The following is a 14,378-nucleotide window of genomic DNA, read 5'->3' as shown; positions in this document are numbered from 1 at the left end:
TTTTGAAACCAAAATTTGTAATAAAACGTTCATTCTTTGATCGTTCAACGTCTTATTTTCCTCATGTTGAATGCAATTTGTCATTGTATTTTCTGATTTAATTAGTATTCGTATACATTATTTGGTTGCCTTTGTGATGAATGATGCTCTAGTTACAACCTAGCTCAAAGGATAATTTTTTTTTTATAATATATGACTGAACTTAAATTTTTTTAAGCTACCTACGTACCCTTTATAATACAGGGTCAAGTCATAACATAGTTCAACTGATTTTTTGTACATAACGTCGTTAGTTATAAAATTTCTTTAGAAACTTGTCGTTGATTGGGACAATTTTTAATCCATCTCGATCAACAATCTTGTATACACCATTTATGTAAACTTCTTTGACAATGTAGGGTCCATCCCATTTAGGTATGAACTTATTTCTTGTATGCCTCGTTGTGATGATCGGTCGTCTTACAACAAGTACTAGATAACAAACCTGAAAGGAGCGAGGTTTAACATGCTTATCAAAAGCTTTAGACATTATCACTTGGTAACATTCCAATGCTTGTTGAGCCTCTAATCTCTTTTCATCAAGTGCTTCTAACTCTTGAAGATGTAACTTAACATTGTCTTCAGTAGTTGACCCCTCTTGCACTACCATTCTTTATGATGGGATTTCTCTTTCGAGGGGAAGGACAACCTCTACACAGTAAACAAGCAAATATGGCGTAACCTCTGTAGAAGTGTGATAAATGGTTCGATAAGCCTACAATGCTTCACCGTTCCTTTCTTGCCAATCCATATTTGACTTGGAAACAATTTTCTTCAGAAGATTGCATAATGTTTTGTTGAATGCTTCTGCTAAGCCATTCGCAACTGCGTTTGTACATGGATAACTTGTATTGCTTGAACTTGAATTTTTTCATAATTTGTCTATCATGCTATTGGAGAATTGTCTTCCATTATTTGTCACGATCCGGTGAGGTATACCGTATTAGTAGATGATGTGGGTACGAATAAAGTCTGCCACGTTCTCTTTTTTGGCCTCTCTCAAGGCAATGGCCTCAGCCACTTTGAGAAACAATATGTTGCTTCAAGGATATAAGAATGTCTTGTTGATGATTTTGGTGTAATAGGACCAGCCAAATGAAGTCCCCAAGCCTCAAACGGTCAGGAAGCCACAATTGAATGTAGAGGCTCTGGAGGTTGATGTATGAAGTTTGCATGGTATTGACAAGCCTCACACTTCTTTACATAGTCCATTGAATCTTGAACCATCTTAGGCCAATAATAGCCTATTCTTCTCAACTAAAATTGAAGCTTTGGTCTCGATTGATGTGCTTTACAGACGCCTGCATGCACTTCCTTTAGAGCTTTTATCGGCTCTTCTTTTCCAAGACATCGAAGGAAGAGTCCTTCAAGAGAACGACAATATAAGGTTCCCTTGTAATAAATGAAGTGTACAGCCTCTTCGTACCTCAATTTTATGATGAGAATCCTTTGGAAGCATTCCATATTCAAGATACTTTATGTAGATTGACTCCAATCTTCTTCATCAATCAAATGAGATGTCGCTATGTTCGCTTCCTAAAATTCAGACAAAATTGGAGGCATAATCCATCATTGACAAAGTAGTATATTTAGTGTTATATACTTCAGCATCGTCAAAGTAGTGGCCAAATTTGCTAATGCGTCCGCTCTCTTGTTTTCTATTCTAGGGACATGCTCCAACATCACATTGTTGAACTTTTCCATCAATTGTCGAGCATAAGTGAAGTATGGGTTCTAATCTTCATGTTTCACATTACTGAAGCGAAAACTGATTGATTATTAACTTTGAATCACTGTAAATTTCTATGAATGATACTCCGATCTCTAATGTCATTTGAAGGCCAATTATCAAGGCTTGATATTCAGCCACATTGTTCGAGCACAGTTCAGCAAGCGCAAAGCTATAAGGCAACACATGTTTCTCAGGAGAAATGAGGACGATGCCTGTCCTGCACCACTTCTTCGCGTTGCGCCATCAAAATACATAGTCCAAGGTTCCATAACTTCTGTGAAGAAAACTTCATCATCTAGCAAGTCTTCACATAACTTCTAATCTAAATGAATTGGGTGGCCTTGCCTTTCGGGGAATAGACAATGTCATATTGCTGGAGTAAAACCACCCATTTGGCTAAGTGTCTAGAGATAATCATCCTAGACAGAACATACTTTATAAGGTCCACATTTGCTAATAGATGAATCGTGAAGGCCTGCATATAATGCCTAAACTTATTGATGGCAAAGAAAACTGCAAGGTACATTTTCTCAATGGGAGAATAGTTAATTTTGGCCCCAACTAAGGTTCTGCTTAGATAGTAGAGAGCACGTTCCTTTCCCTTCTCCTTCCCTTATATCAATAATGCGCCTATAGACTTTTCCTATATAGCAATGTACAGTATTAATGGCTTCCCAGGTACTGGAGCTCCTAATACTAGAGGATTAAGCAAGTATTTCTTTATGCTATCAAAAGCATTTTGACAAGCCTCATCCCACACAAAATTCTCCTTTTTCTCATTAACTTTTGAAAAGGTTGGCACCATCAGCCAGGTTGGAGATGAACCTTCGAATGTAAGTCAATCATCCCTAAAGACTTCTTAGGTCATTCAAACTCTTTGGCCTTGGCATCCTCTTAATGACATCAATCTTGGACTGGTCTATCTCAATCCTTCGTTACCTTATAATGAAGTCAAGAAACTTTCCTGAAGTCTCATCGAATGCGCACTTAGGAGGGTCTATCCTCATTTGATATTTTTGCAAGTAGTCAAACACAACTTTTAGATCCTTTAAATGGTCTTGTCGTCTCTTGGATATGACCACAAGGTCATCAATATAGCACTCAACATACTTATGTAGTATATCGTCAAACACTTGTTGCATAGCACGTTGATAAGTGGCACCAACATTTTTAAATCCAAAGGGCATCACCTTGTAACAATATATTCCCTTTGGAGTTCTAAAACTTGTCATTTATTCATCAGAAAGGACCATTCGTATTTGGTTATATCCAGACGACCCATCCATAAAGGATAGCACCTCGTGTTCGTATTTGCATCAATCATGATTTCTATGATAGGCAAAGGAAAATCATCTTTAGAGCATGCATTATTTAGGTCACGAAAGGCTACACGAACGTGAAACTACTCGTTCTTTTTTCTGACAAGGACAATGTTTGCTATCCATGTTGGATATTTGACCTCGCGAATGAATCCTGCTTCAATCAACTTGTTGACTTCAACTTCGATCTGGGGAATAAACTTTGATAAAAAAACGTCGTTGCACTTGCTTAACTGGTTGATACCCTAGTTTCATTGCAAGATGATGGGCTGCTACTTTTGGATCAAATCCTAGCATCTCCTTGTACAACCAAGCAAAGATATCCATGTACTCGGTGAGCAAACTCATGTACTTATCCTCCTCTTCACTAGAGAGACATGCACTAATGAAAGTTTTGTGTGGTTCCTCTATTGTATTTTAACTCATCTACGGTAGATTGGTCACCATCCTCTAAACTTTGTAGGACATCTTCCACATTTTTCAATCTCTGATTCTTCAATAATAGTGATGTGATGACATGAGGTTTCACCTCTTCCTTATTATGAGACTTCCTCTTCAGGATTAGTTAGTATAATATCATGTCTTTTCACCTTCAACGAACCTTGATTTGTATTGAGAGTAACAAAAGTTTTTCTTTTCATTCGGGAAGGAACATTGCTATGAATTTCTCCCTCTCCCTTTGCCTCATAAGGAAGCTCCTTACAATGGAAATTCTCGACGTCTGTATGCTTAATTCGGTGCCAAACTGACGTGCGAGATGTTGATTCATTCTTCTTTGTATCTATGCAAGAATCAGTCTTGACATGTGGGCTTCCATCCCCAAGACGATTAAAAATTAGAGCACAGGGTGTTTGTACATTTTTCTTTTTAGCCATGCCTAGCCTTTCAAAGACTGATGGTCTTGTAGTCGTCGAGGTTTGACATGTGCTTTTATCTTTTCTAAAGGTCATAGTTAGCCTTTGAAAGTCCAAACATCGGTCAAGGCTAGATGTTGACTGGTGACCTTCTCTTTCTGTCTCCGTCATGCTTAGCCTTTCAAATACTAGGGCGCATGAAACATGAGGTCTAATTCGGTTAAATGCTGAGGTTCTCTGACTGTCACCTTCTTTCTCTTCTATACTATCAACCTCCTCTATAGTTATGTGATTGCTGTCAACCACTCTGTCCTTCTCCTTCTAATTATACAGATTTACTCTGGTGACTTGCATCCGAGTCCTTTTTTTTTTTTTTGACACATGTATAACATGTTCTTCCCATAATAGCTTCCTTTGGGTTGAGGAACGCTCAGGTTGTTCATGAATTTTCAAGTTTTTGAACTCGGTGTGAGCTGTGAAGTCATAACCTGCTTTCGCCATCAATTTGTAAGCCTTAGGGTCAAATTCATCTTTTGTTCGCCTTTGAGGCAAGCTTGATTCCATCAAGTGTACCTTTATTTCTTGCTTAACTATTTTGGTAAGCGATGTAGTGAAGCTTTCTTTTAGGACTTCAATATCACCAACCTCCATGTCTTTTGGAGACTCTATGAATGATGCACTACTAGAAAAAAGAGTCTTTCTTGACAGTTATGTTTTTAATTTCTAGACGATTTTTGGAAAAAAAAAACGTCAAGAAAGGGATGATTTAAAAGGAAAACCATCAAGAATTTTAATGAAAAGGTGGAGGGTAGTCATTTTTCAGCTTTCTTGACGGTTTTAAATTGTCAAGTAATATGCACTTTTCCTTCATGGTTTAAAACCGTCAAGTATTATCTACTAAATTCTTGACATTTTTAAAACGTCAAGATTTTTTTATAAATTCGACATTATTGACGTTTTTTAAACGTCAAATAATATGTAGTTATCCTTGACGTTTTAAAAATGTCAAGTAATATCGATTAAACTCTTGACGTTTTAAATGTGAAAATTTTTTATGAAAAGGTTGAGGGAAGTAATTTTTAAAATTTCTTGACATTTTTGAAACATCAAGTAAGATAATTTTCATTGACGTTTCAAAAATGTCAAGAATTACTAAATAATCGAAAAAAATAAGAGCCTAATTTATTTTTTTTAAAAAACCTAATTTCTTTTTACATTTTAAATAAAAAACTAGTTTTCTTTTAAAAAAACCTAAAACCCAATTTCTCTTTCTTCACAAACAATGACCCCTCGCTGCCACACTCATCTCTCGCAACTGACCTAACGCCGCCTGCGCCGAAGAACGTCAAAGAAAACCGTCGAATCTGCTACCTTTGGAACGCCGATGAACTTGCTACCATTGGAACGCCGTCGAACCTGCAACCATTGGAAATGACCCAATTTCCCTTTCTTCACAACCCACAACCTCCTCGCCACACTCCCATTTCTCGCAACTGACCCAACGCCGCCAGCGTTGAAGAAGCCCCTGCGCCGACGAACCTGCTACTACTGGAACGCCGAACGTTATGGCTTTATAAAAACCTTCATTTTCTTGTGGCAGGCTACTTTCAGATATATCAAGATTAGAGACCAAAGTTGAGAGGCTAGAGTCGGTAGTACAAGCTAAAGATAGGGAGATTGCAACAATTACACGAACAGTACAATCTTGAGACTTGTCTAAATTCTATTATTTCTCTCTATTTAGTACTGAACAAGGAAATTATTTTCCATTAGGAAGCAAAAGCTAAGGCTGCTTTCAAAGCTCAAATTGACAAGCTACTGCAGGAAAAGGATGAATTTCAAAGAATGGTTATTGGAAATTAGGTTATGGTAGTTGGATGCTGTGAGATACATACTGGTTTCTATCTAATAATTTTAGTACTAATGTTGTCTTCTGTTTGTGTGCAAAGCAAGTAAGAACTCAACAAATACTTGAGATGAAGAAGAAAGAAAAGGAGTACATCAAATTGCAGGTGAGATATCTTTGAGTTATTTTTCAGTTCTAGGCTCAGGTTGGATTCTGTTGGAGGAGTTTATTATTTACAGATAGCAGTTGTTGTATGTTTGTAGGAAAGGCTAAACCAAGTCTTAATGGATAAAAAGAAGGAATCTTGATCAGGAATGGAGATAATGAATTTGCTACAGGTATATCTTAGTTATTTATTAATGTTCTATAGATAATGGATCATTCCAGTCATTTAGTGGCTTTTATAATTTATGATATGAGCAGAAAGAAGTCGACAATGGGGAACTTGGAATGGCAAGAAGACTGATAACGATTTCTATAAAAAGATAGTATGTTAACAACTCTACTTAAAATATTATGTGCATGAGCTTGATTTTTAGTATTTTTTCTAATGGTTAAATAAAATATTCTCACAATTGTCTCATGGTCAGGTGGATGCTTATGAAGTAAAAAATCAAGAATTGATGTCATATAATGCTAATTTAAAGATTGTTACGGTCAATGCAGGTTTGCAACCATTTTGTTACTGTCTGTGCTATAAGTTTACTGAAATTTTTTATCCAATAAATCTCGGAAGGGGTGGGCATGCAATAAAATAAGTTTGCAGAATGCATCTATTCCGTTATAGTGGATTTTATAATGTCAAGGTTTTCTGCCATTCTTTTACTAAATTATTTTTGTGAATTTTAATTCTTGAAGTTCATTGTTTTATTGGTTTATTTTAGAGACAAGAAAACCCCTAAATTTGGATGGGGATATGCTTTTGGTAATTTGTTTTCTTAAGAGTCATCACTTCCATTTTGTTTAATTAATTATTCCTTGTTTAGTATAATTTTTAGACTTTTTAGACTTTTTTGAATTATTTGTTTTTTTTTTAATTTTTATTTTTGAATTGAAAAGATCCAAATCTTTTAACTTTGTTTCATTGAATGATGAATGAATGAGAATAGAGGAAGGCCGTGGTAGTTCACAGACCAAGAAATGTAAGTGACACGGTTATGCATGTTCAACACTACTATTGCATTGTTGATACCAGAAACTGACAAACATAGGTTTTATTATAATGGACTTGAGAATGCCTCTTTTTGGAAACATTACAATTTTTTAGTCTGTTATGCAAGTATGACTGGTATTTTTTAATCTCATTAGTCTATTCGTACAACATTTGAACCTTCTGGATGTTTATAATGGTAGTTTGTGTTCACTCCATTTATTTCATTTGATTTCGACAATATTTGTACAATTTGGATTTTGTTTCTTCCTTATTAAACATAATCTGTTACTTATTTCTTGAATTCTTGACCTATATCTTTTTGGTTGCTTAAGCTCATATATAGTCTGTTTTTGTTGTATGATTGATTTTTGCTTTTACTGTACTTTTGATGTTTATGCCAATGAGCGTTCAGTTCAGCTTGTACCATGATTTGCAGGTTGACATGCAGGATTTCTTAAATGCTCTTAATGGACTACCTAAGCAACCACTCACAACATTAATTGTTGATAGGTGAATTGTTCATATGTAGGGGTTGACATTATGAAAATTTATGTATAGAGATGATATACTTTTGGGCTAAGTTACTTAATTAGATGATGTTTAGTTGAATTCTTGGAAATCTGATGAAATTGTTTATATTGATTTTGTAAATGATACGAATATGATGCAAAGTTTTGGAAATGATATGAATAGATGATATTGAGTTGTCATTTGATGAATATTTGTCGTTTATATGTATTTAAAATAGAACAATTGTTGGACCACTATATAGGATCAATGGGAGCATAATACATGAACAAAAATATAAATAAATTATAATTAAAAAATGAAAAATTGTTGGACGGTTTTGAAATGTCATGAACGACATTCTTGACGGTTCCTAAATGTCATGAAAAAGCATACTCTTAACGGTTACAAAATGTCATAAACAATCACTTTCTTTTCTTGACGGTTAATAAATGTCATGAAAAAATGTACTCTTGACAGTTTTAAAATGTCATAAATATTTGTATCTTGATGGTTTAATGACGATTTTAAAAGTGTCAAGAATAATCATTTTTTATAGTTTAAAATCGTCAAGAGAGTTTTTGTAGTAGTGGTGACTCACCTTTCTTGTGTCTCGATAGAGGGACAAAGCGTAAAATCGATGGATTTGAAGTCTTTTCATCCATCAAGGTCATACTTATTGTGGTGCTCGTGGATTCCTCACCCTTTCCAGAGTTAAAGGTTCCTGTACTTTTACGTGGTTTCCTACTTGCAAGTGATTTCAACTGTTAATTATCTTCTCTGTTTAAAAGAGAAATTTTTACATGCACGACTTTTGGGCTATTGTCATTCTTCAAATAAAGCTTTGCATCTGCAAAGTGAGACTCAACCTCTGAGAACGGGTTAGAGTCGGCTTCAACATTCTTTACGCTATCTTGATAAAATTTAAAACACTGATGCAGTGTCGAAGTTACTACTCCATTTTCATGAATCCAAGAACAATTGAGTAACAACTTATAAGTGGTCCTCGAGTCTATAACATGAAACAATGCACTAACCTTTAGGTCACAAATTGTGAGTTTTAAGCATATCATACCTATTACTCTTTGGCTGCCCTAGTTGAAACCTTGGATTGCCAGCTTGCTATTTGAGAGAGATCGTTCATAAAGATGCCTAATTGCTTCATAGTCGACTTCGACATTATGTTGACAGTCGATCCATTATCAATGAGTATCCGACCAACTTTCTGTTCTCAAATATATCCAGGAATATACAAGGATCTATTGTGAAGTTTAGATCCCAAAAGTAAATCTTCATCTGAAAAGTCTATAGACATGCAATAAGGAGTACTCTCGTATATCGCAGTTGGAGCACTCGAACTTGATGCTCCTGAATTTAACAATGCATTAATAAGGATGGTTTTGGTTTCTTGAGGAAGTGATAACAGATCATCCACATTGAAGCTCGATAGGTCTTTTGACACTCCCTCCTCCTTTAGTTATCTTGGCGGGATGTTTTCTTCCTCCGTTTCATTAATAGCATGACACCCAATGACTTCTAGGTTTTCATCCTGATGATCACAAAGGAATCTTGTTAGAAAGAAGTTTGCCAAGGTTACTAAGCGCTAAGGTCGAGGGAAATCCTTGTCTTCCTCGTGCACTAGTTTAGACTTGATAGAATTGCACAACTATAGGCTCGAAAGTCTCAAACTAGACCAAGCTTTCCCTTTGCTAAAAAATCAATCTTGACAAGGAGCCTCTAACATTATTGTCACTACATCATGGTTTGTTTGAGCTACCTCCTCCAAGTCTAGCTCGATCTTCTTCTCACGAGCTAACCTTTGAATTTGCTCCTTCAACACAAAACATTTCTCGATTGGGTGACTAATAACTTGATGATACATACAGTAGTTGGGATCATCTACCTTTTCTGCTTGTTTAGGTCGCTTACATTTTGACAGCTGGATCAGCTGCTTCTCCAGTAGTAGCTCTAGCATGTCTGCAGTATATGAATCAGGAAATGGGTAAACTTTTTCCTGTATTTCTTTTAAAGTCAGACGTCGTCTCTCGCTTCCATCATCCTTCTTTTCAACTTTCACTTCTTTTCTTTTGGAGAACTTCAATGGGGACATGCTTACGACCATAGATTCCTTCACGATGCTTTTCACTATCTTTTTAGCACCCTTCGTCTCTTTCCTATCTTTTCTTACTTCAGGAATAGGAAAGTCCTTAGCTCCTCTACTAGCGATGCTTAACTCCATATCATGAGCACATGTTGCTAACTCTTCAAATGTGTGTGGCTTTATTCCTTGTAGAATGTAAAGGAGTTCCTAATGCATGCCTTGGGTGCACATTTCTACCATCGACAGTTCGATGAGTCATTCTTAGCAGTCAAGACTCAAAGCCCTCCATTGGTTGATGTAGTCGATAACTGGCTCTCTCTTTCGTTGTTTCGTGTTTGTAAACTGCATCATGCTTACAGTGCGTCTGGTGCTGTAGAAAGGGTTAAGGAACTTCTTTTCTAACTATTCCCTAGTTGTTCCCAGCTATCAATGACTTTCGGCTCCAAATCGATGTACCATTTGAAAGCATTTTCTTTCAAATTCGAATGAACTACCTGACAAGCTGGTCTTCTTTTGATCCTGCATTCTTACATGTTTTGACGAAGTGGGCGATGTGCTGCTTTGGATTGCCTTTTCCCTCAAACTGCTGGAATTTCAAACGTTGGTACCCAAGCGGCATTCTCAAGTTATCGATTTCCTTGATGTACGACTTAGAGTACATGAAAGAAGTTTGCGGCGTTCCTCTATACTGAGCTTTAATGGAATTCGTGATCATATTCAGTAGTTGTTGAATTGAGAGAGAAGCAACAGAAGCTGATTGTTGTTGTGGTTGGTTTTCTTACACTACATTCTTCCCTTTATCACTAGCTCTGACAATAAAAGTTTGACTCGACTCAGTAGTTTCACGAATCTGCATATGCTCTTTCAAAGTTGTGATTTCATGGTCTCATTTCTCCACAACTTTCATCAGGAGGTTAATTTTCCTCTTCATCTCTACCATGGCAGCCTCGGTCGTTATATCAACCATGATGACAGACATCATGTCAGGGTGTGCTTCCTTCTATGACTTGCTAAAGACAGAATCAGTATTATCATACGAAGAATTTTCCTTAATGTCAATCCCACCTTTAGGAGACTCCATCAATTGCTTAAGAATGCTTTGCGCGATGACACAACCTTGATCCTACTCCTGGGTGATTCCCTTATAACAACTGCGGGTGATGGGTCCTGTGTAAATGTCGCTTGCAACAGAAGATTTGGATGCGATCTTCTTTGATGCCATTAATTTTCTTGTAAATTTGGATGACGAGAGAGAGATGGGAGGTAGAGATATCCCACTAGACATGCCAATTTGTTCACATGAGATTTCCAAAGAAATTTGATTGGTGGAGTTGAACTTGTGTTGATGTTGTGCTTGTCTTGATTTGATGCTATGCGGTTCGATCTCTAGAATATGATCCTCTACTTCTCTCTTAACTGGATGCTTATGCTTGATTTGAGGAAGCGGAGCACATGATGTTCTTAATGTTGGAGTCTTTGAAGAAAGCTTGTATCTTCAAAAGAACTTCAATCTTCAAGGGTGGTCGGCTTCTGGAGTTATGGAGTCTTCTGGCTCTTTAGAGAATTCTCTCTAGTCTGGAGTAAAAAATTTCCATCTCCTACAAATGAAGAAAACTCCTCAATTTCTAGAGTTCCCTGGTGGGCTTTTATGGACTTGAGTTTAGTTGATCCATGGACCAGACCCATGAGCTCAATCACATGGATTTGAGCCATATTTAACTTTGGGCTAAATTAAGCTCATTTTTTGGCTCAATTGAATTTTAGCCCAAATAAAAAATATTTAATTGAACCAAAATAATTAATTTGTTCCAATTAATAATTAATAATTAATAATTAATAATTAATTAATAGTTATAATAAAGACATGTGATATCATTAGAATTGATCAATTTATTTTTAAATTTAATTTGGGACACATGCCAAATTTTAGTTAATCCCAAATGCAATTATTTTAGTAAATGACGTGGCAATTTGTGATTGGTTCCAAAATTTCTTATTTAACATCATCCAAGAACAAGTAACTATTGCACAAAAGATTGTCAAATGAATATAACAATATACAAAAATATTTTACAATTGGGTATAAAAGAATATCTCTACCTAAAAAGCCCTTCAAAAAATTTTTACCCAACTTACTTAACATGATTGCAAGTAGTGTACCGAAAGTTGGGGTCGTGTCTTAAGAGAGTTCTTGAGAAGCACTTGGAACCTAAAAATCAAAGAAATTAGTAATTTCAAGAATCTAAAATAATAATAGTAGTAAAAACGTAGGGAGAGGAGGGTTGATTGTGACAAATTGGAACAAAAAAAAATGAAAAAAAGAAAAGAAAAAGTCCTAATCTTTGGGAAATGATCAATTGAATTGTAAGCAAGAAATCAAGACATAGAAAGTAAATGTTTCTCTCTCAGTTAAAAACTGTAGGGAATTAGGTGATTCACCTTAATTCTAATCATGGAAACAAAAGTATATTTTGCATTCAACTTGATCCTTAATAATAGGTTTTTTTAGGATCAACTGCCCTACTTTAACGAACAATGTAAAAGAATAAGATTCATTCTAATTCATGCAATTAGGTATCCATCTTAGTAGTTTCAACAAAATCACATTGAATTGCATTAAGATCAAGAGTTTCAAATTGAGACCTTTTAAAGGGGGATATTCTCAAATTAACAATCACGGGCAAATTCAAAAAGATGTTACGTGATGCTAGATAATTTATTCCAAGATAACATTCAAGTTCTAACAATGAGTTTATCACCTCAAGAAATTAAGGTTAAATTCTAAAATTATAGGATGGTCTTTTAAAGAATCCTTTATTAAAAAGCAAAAAAAGGAAAAATGCTCCAAGATCATATTGAAATGCAAAATTAGACAAAGAATCTTATGAAATTAAAGTAAAAGGACTCAAATTTGCAAGAATTACCTTAGCCCATCATTGAAATTGAACATACAAAAGAGATTTTGAGCGAGAAATTAAGCCTTTGCAGCAAAAATTGGAGAATTTTATTGAGTAATAGAGAAAGGTTTTACACTAATTTTGAGAGAGAACTTTAGAATCTAAAAAATGATTAAGAGATACACATAGTGAAGTGAAATGGGGTTTTAAAAGGCTAAATGGAAATTAATTGGGCTCCGTGCATCAAAATCTTCGAAGTGTTGCAATACTCGGAGAGAATGCTGCGATGCTTGAGAGAATGTTGCGACGCTTAACCATTTTTCTCACGAGCTTTGCAGCGCTCAATCAGTTGCACATGTTAGCCTTCAAGCGTCGTTTCGTGGCGCTCCACAGTGCTGGGAGCGATGCACCTCTTTGAAAAAATTATAAAAATGATCTTAGTCTCTTTTTGACTCGTTCTTATTCTTTTTAAGCAATTCTCTTTGCGTTGGGTTCATTGTGATGTTTAAATTATGATTCTCTATAAAGAGATAAACTTAATGAATATATGTAATGATGCAAGAAGAGTTAGATACTAAAAATCACTACAAATATAGTCCTAACAAAATACCCAAACTTTAATCTTGATCATCCCAAGCAAGCAAAAATAAAATATGCTAATATTCAGTCTTACACCATGCAAGGGAATCATACATTGTTGCGAGAATTGAAACTCAAGCATTTGTGCATAGGTTGGTTTTCAAAAGAGATGCTATGATTGAATCTCAAATCTTAACGTTTCGCTCATGCATAGGCTTAAGATCAATCAAATATTCTAAAAAGCAAGAAAATTGATTAGGAATCTTTTAAAAGGACTTTTATTTAAGCTAAATCATGTTTTATTGAATGCAAGGTCTTGCTTCTTTGACATACTAGGCATGCTTCAAAAGAATTAAAACGTATCCTAGGCTTGTTTTCCCTCTACTCTAGTTCGGGAAGGATTTCTCCTTGTAGAATTAGAAATCTATCAAATCCTTCATGCTACTTAGGAACACTGGATTAGGGTTGTACTTGTTTTAATAAGTTAAAAGAAAAGTTTCCTCCGTAGGGGTTTGTACCTCACTAACATCAAATAACCCTAACTCATTACGAAGGAAATTTAAACTTTCAACTCAACCGTAGAAAATACTCTCATATTTTTTTTAGCTTTTATATTTTTTTTCTTGTTTAGTCAAACCTCACCTTTTGATCTAAAAGAAAACATTTTGCTTTGCCACTTTTCTCTTACTTTGGATATTTTCTTTTCTTGTTTCTTTCATGGTAGCAAGCTTTATATATATATATATATATATGGTTGAGCTTTTAATAATCTAGGATTCATTTAGGTAGACTCGGTGGTTTGACCGACTTTTCAGGGTGGCAACAAGCAAATTTAAGCACAAGTACTATTTTATAAAGGATTGTAGGTTCATCGTGACTTAGCAAAGAATTCATTAATGAATGAGATAACGAGAGAATTTTTTTTAAAAGGACCTCAAAATTATTATGATCTTTTTCCTATTCAAGATCAGGTAAGCTTAGGATAGGATAAGTGTACCATAGACTATGATAGAATGATACCTAGCAAACAAGAAAGAACATCCATGCATTTTTTCTTACATGCAATCAAAAAATCAACACAATCATCACTACTACAAAAATCAGATTACTTGACGTTAAGACAGTGTCAAGTAAACATTTACTTGATGTTTTTAAAAGCGTCAAGTAATCGATTGGCAAGTATAGTCTGATTACTTGACACTAAAACACCGTCAAGTATGCGTATACTTGACACTACAACACCGTCAAGTATAAGTATACTTGACACTTAAAAACCATCAAGTATACGTCTACGTGACACTAAAACACCGTCAAGTATACGTTTACTTGACACTAAAACACCGTCAAGTAT

The 14,378-nt window shown here is 35.3% G+C and overlaps 1 long non-coding RNA gene across 2 annotated transcripts; it reads left to right on the top strand.

Moving 5' to 3' along the window:
- The first annotated feature begins 5,195 nt into the window (after nt 1-5,195).
- LOC103485764 (uncharacterized) lies at nt 5,196-7,653 on the top strand. Of its 2 annotated transcripts, none has more exons than XR_536923.2 (6): nt 5,196-5,641; nt 5,718-5,956; nt 6,054-6,128; nt 6,214-6,278; nt 6,381-6,456; nt 7,380-7,653. It is a non-coding gene; the product is annotated as an uncharacterized LOC103485764 (long non-coding RNA). The 2 variants fall into 2 exon arrangements; XR_536924.2 differs by having other exon boundaries at nt 6,037-6,128.
- The last annotated feature ends 6,725 nt before the right edge of the window (nt 7,654-14,378 follow it).

Source organism: Cucumis melo, chromosome 5 (genome assembly GCF_025177605.1).
Source record: "Cucumis melo cultivar AY chromosome 5, USDA_Cmelo_AY_1.0, whole genome shotgun sequence".
Taxonomy (NCBI): Eukaryota; Viridiplantae; Streptophyta; class Magnoliopsida; order Cucurbitales; family Cucurbitaceae; genus Cucumis; species Cucumis melo.
This window is presented reverse-complemented; position numbering and strand designations above follow the sequence as displayed.